Below are 4,444 nucleotides of genomic sequence, written 5' to 3'. Positions count from 1 at the left end.
GGTATTAAATTCAATTGTACATTTTCTTTCTCAATCGACAAAAATTAATTTCAATTTATATAAGGATTTCCACCCACCGTAAATATGCCTACTCACATTATTTTATAAAGTATGAAATTATTATCAGAAGTTTCATTTTTGAATATTTTATTTCTTATTGACGATGGAAGAAAATAAATACGATGATTAATATTTTAGATTTATAAACAGAGACGATAAGCTGAAGTTACCACATCTGGCATAAAATACAATTAATCCACATAAAGAGTAATTGTTTGTTCATAAAATTAAGCGGATAACAGATACCTGTAATAATATAAAAAGTAAATGATTTTTACTAATAAAATAATCAATTTTTTTAAATTCACTCAAGTGTTTTAAGTAAAAAGTATTAGATGTAAGAAACGTTTTACTCGAGTGTCATAGGTTTATCAAAATGAGTTAATTGTAATTTAATAATAATCTACGTTTAAATAATTAAAATAAAAATAATCAAATAAGTTGCATTGTGTTATAACAAAGATAAATAAAGAGTGATTATTCTTTAGTTCGGAGGAATGGCTGTCTTTTATAAGGCCGCCTGTCAGTGAGCCTTTGCAATGTTTCCGGACAAATGATACAACGAAGCATAAGCACTCCTAGTTACTTTTAATATAAACTGAACCGATACAAGTTGAACAGATAAAAAATCGTCATCACACCATGCAATACGTAGACGCCATGTTTTCGTCTTTTTTCCCGCTCGTTTTCAAAACCAATCAAAAAAGAAAAAAAAAACGTTATACACGCGCCCCCTGCCTAAACATACACGTTTTTCTGAACTAATACGAATGATACGGAACATCCCGCCACCTTGAAATAACAATTTTAATATGACGCGGTAACAAGAACAATGCCACTAATTAGTTAATCAAGAGGAAGGGGATATATTTTCACAATAGGTCGCTTGAGCTGTTGACCGGATGCCAATTTGACTGTCACTACCCGTACACAATTGTCTTCTCCAAAATGAAGTTCACAAACTCTCGCCATCTTCCATTTTGTGGGTGGCAGATCGTCGTCCTTGAGTAACACTAACTCACCAATCTTGATGTTTTCTTTTATGGCTGCCCATTTAGGTCGTTGTCATAGACGTGCAAGATATTCACGTTTCCACCGTCTCCATAAATGTTGCAACATCTGTTGGCCTAGCTGCATCGAGAAAGACGGTTAGAATTTATGCTAGTGAGATTTGGCTCAGGAATTGCTGAAAGGGAATCGCCAATAATGAAGTGTCCTGGTGTGAGAACGGTGAGATCATTACGATCACTGCTAAGTGCTGTGAGTGGTCTGGAGTTTAAGCAGGCTTCAATTTGACACAACAGTGTTTCCTTCTCCTCATGCCTTGGACCTCATCTCCTAAGTCAGTTGATGAGGTCTAAGCATCCTTTTTAGATGGTATTTCATTGACCTTACTCCAGCCTCCCACAGACCTCCAAAGTGAAGGGCTGCAGAAGGGCTGAAGTGCCATGAAATGCCTTCGTTGGCAAGCCAGTTGTATATCTCAGTAGTATTTTGCCTGATTGAAACGTATTTGATGAATTGTTTGAGTTCTCGATCTGCTCCAATAAAATTGGTACCACAGTCACTGAAAATATCAAAGCATTTTCCTTGTCGAGCCACAAACCGCTTGAGAGCTGCCAAGAATGCATCTGTTGTCAATGCACTGACTAATTCAAGATGAACGGCTCGAGTGACAAAACACACAAACACAGCTAAATATGACTTGAATGAATGTTGACCTCGACCCTTGATGAAGGGAAGTTGAAAAGGGCCTGCAAAGTTGACTCCACACTTAAGGAGAGGACGAGCTGGATTCACCAGCATTGGCGGTAAGTCACCCAGTAAGCTGTTGGGCAGTTTCTGCACGTTGTCTCACGCACTGAATGCATCGTCTTATGTGATGTCAAATGGCGTCCCGGGCTCCAATTATTCATAAACGTTGTTGTAAGGTTGACATCACTAGTTGGAGATTTCCATGTAGTAATCTCTTATGCTCCATGTCTATGAGTAAATATGCAAGCTTGTTACAATATGATAACAAGATGGGATGTGCTTGATCAGGAGTTATCTTTGCATATATGTGCTTGATCAGGAGTTATCTTCGCATATCTAAGTCTTCCGCCCACCCTGAGAATTCCGTTGCGGTCAAGATAGGGATGTAACTGTGTTTTTTTATTTTTGCTTGGAAGCGGTTTGTTCTTCCTTAACGTCTCAATCTCTGTGCCGAAGCTGTTGTGCTGGGTTACCTTAACCCAATATAAAAGAGCTGAATCTAGTTCTTGCTTTAATATAGGACCCGTCTGACGTGCAGTAGCAGGAAGGAGACAATTGTTGATAAATCTGTGTATGAAGGCTGTGACTCTTTTTAGCTTAGACAATGATGAAAACATTGTCAATAATGACTCATCCATTTGAGTGTAGGCCACAATGGTATGGATCTTCCTTTCTTTGACAGCACATTCTGCAGTGGCGTGCCGTCATTAGAAGCGGTGGATGCGCCGCTTCTCTTGTATTTTCTAAAAAATAAATACATATTAATTTTAATTATATGAAAATAATCGCNAGGATTTCTTCAACCTGTCCTGATCTGATCCCGGATCTTCATAGCAGTAGGGATGAAGTTCCAGGATCATACTTTAAATGCTCGGCAATCCACAGAAATGTGGTGCAGAAACTTTTTCAAACTCTGTATTTTGAAACAGCCAACATTGGAATATTGAATTTTATATTTTAATATTAAATAATCAATATCGTTACATTAATTAAGGTCAAACGAACTATCTTATCGTGCTATATTAAAACTAATATGAATAGTGAATTATAAAGTAATTTGTCAAGACGTAAGTGATTAGGCCGTCATCTCTTAATAAATTAATTTCTAATTTACAAACTTCTAGAAGAAAAGATTCGGTGTGGAGCGAGACTCTATCACGAAATACTGTGACAAATAAACCAATATTATAATTTGAAATAAACTAATTCACTAATTTATAATATGTCGTTCCAGAGGATTAATGTAATAAATAAGTATAGAGTATTTGACGTTATTTCTTATGATTTNAGCAGGCTTCAATTTGACACAACAGTGTTTCCTTCTCCTCATGCCTTGGACCTCATCTCCTAAGTCAGTTGATGAGGTCTAAGCATCCTTTTTAGATGGTATTTCATTGACCTTACTCCAGCCTCCCACAGACCTCCAAAGTGAAGGGCTGCAGAAGGGCTGAAGTGCCATGAAATGCCTTCGTTGGCAAGCCAGTTGTATATCTCAGTAGTATTTTGCCTGATTGAAACGTATTTGATGAATTGTTTGAGTTCTCGATCTGCTCCAATAAAATTGGTACCACAGTCACTGAAAATATCAAAGCATTTTCCTTGTCGAGCCACAAACCGCTTGAGAGCTGCCAAGAATGCATCTGTTGTCAATGCACTGACTAATTCAAGATGAACGGCTCGAGTGACAAAACACACAAACACAGCTAAATATGACTTGAATGAATGTTGACCTCGACCCTTGATGAAGGGAAGTTGAAAAGGGCCTGCAAAGTTGACTCCACACTTAAGGAGAGGACGAGCTGGATTCACCAGCATTGGCGGTAAGTCACCCAGTAAGCTGTTGGGCAGTTTCTGCACGTTGTCTCACGCACTGAATGCATCGTCTTATGTGATGTCAAATGGCGTCCCGGGCTCCAATTATTCATAAACGTTGTTGTAAGGTTGACATCACTAGTTGGAGATTTCCATGTAGTAATCTCTTATGCTCCATGTCTATGAGTAAATATGCAAGCTTGTTACAATATGATAACAAGATGGGATGTGCTTGATCAGGAGTTATCTTCGCATATCTAAGTCTTCCGCCCACCCTGAGAATTCCGTTGCGGTCAAGATAGGGATGTAACTGTGTTTTTTTATTTTTGCTTGGAAGCGGTTTGTTCTTCCTTAACGTCTCAATCTCTGTGCCGAAGCTGTTGTGCTGGGTTACCTTAACCCAATATAAAAGAGCTGAATCTAGTTCTTGCTTTAATATAGGACCCGTCTGACGTGCAGTAGCAGGAAGGAGACAATTGTTGATAAATCTGTGTATGAAGGCTGTGACTCTTTTTAGCTTAGACAATGATGAAAACATTGTCAATAATGACTCATCCATTTGAGTGTAGGCCACAATGGTATGGATCTTCCTTTCTTTGACAGCACATTCTGCAGTGGCGTGCCGTCATTAGAAGCGGTGGATGCGCCGCTTCTCTTGTATTTTCTAAAAAATAAATACATATTAATTTTAATTATATGAAAATAATCGCACAATATTTTATTATAACCGCATTATGTATTTTATTACAAATTTCTATACTACACGTGAAAAAAAGATCGCTTTTGTATATTCGAATATTAGTGGCGGAATGGAAGC

The 4,444-nt window shown here is 37.8% G+C and overlaps 2 pseudogenes; both read right to left on the bottom strand.

Moving 5' to 3' along the window:
* Nucleotides 1–1,398: 1,398 nt before the first annotated feature.
* LOC111634637 lies at nucleotides 1,399–2,453 on the bottom strand (annotated as a pseudogene).
* Nucleotides 2,454–3,162: 709 nt separating this feature from the next.
* Nucleotides 3,163–4,186, bottom strand: LOC111634665 (annotated as a pseudogene).
* Nucleotides 4,187–4,444: the final 258 nt, after the last annotated feature.

This window comes from Centruroides sculpturatus, unplaced genomic scaffold (assembly GCF_000671375.1).
Source record: "Centruroides sculpturatus isolate CEXI.00-Female unplaced genomic scaffold, Cexi_2.0 scaffold899, whole genome shotgun sequence".
Lineage (NCBI taxonomy): Eukaryota > Metazoa > Arthropoda > Arachnida > Scorpiones > Buthidae > Centruroides > Centruroides sculpturatus.
The sequence above is the reverse complement of the archived record's forward strand: the minus strand, read 5'-3'. Positions and strand labels throughout refer to the sequence as shown.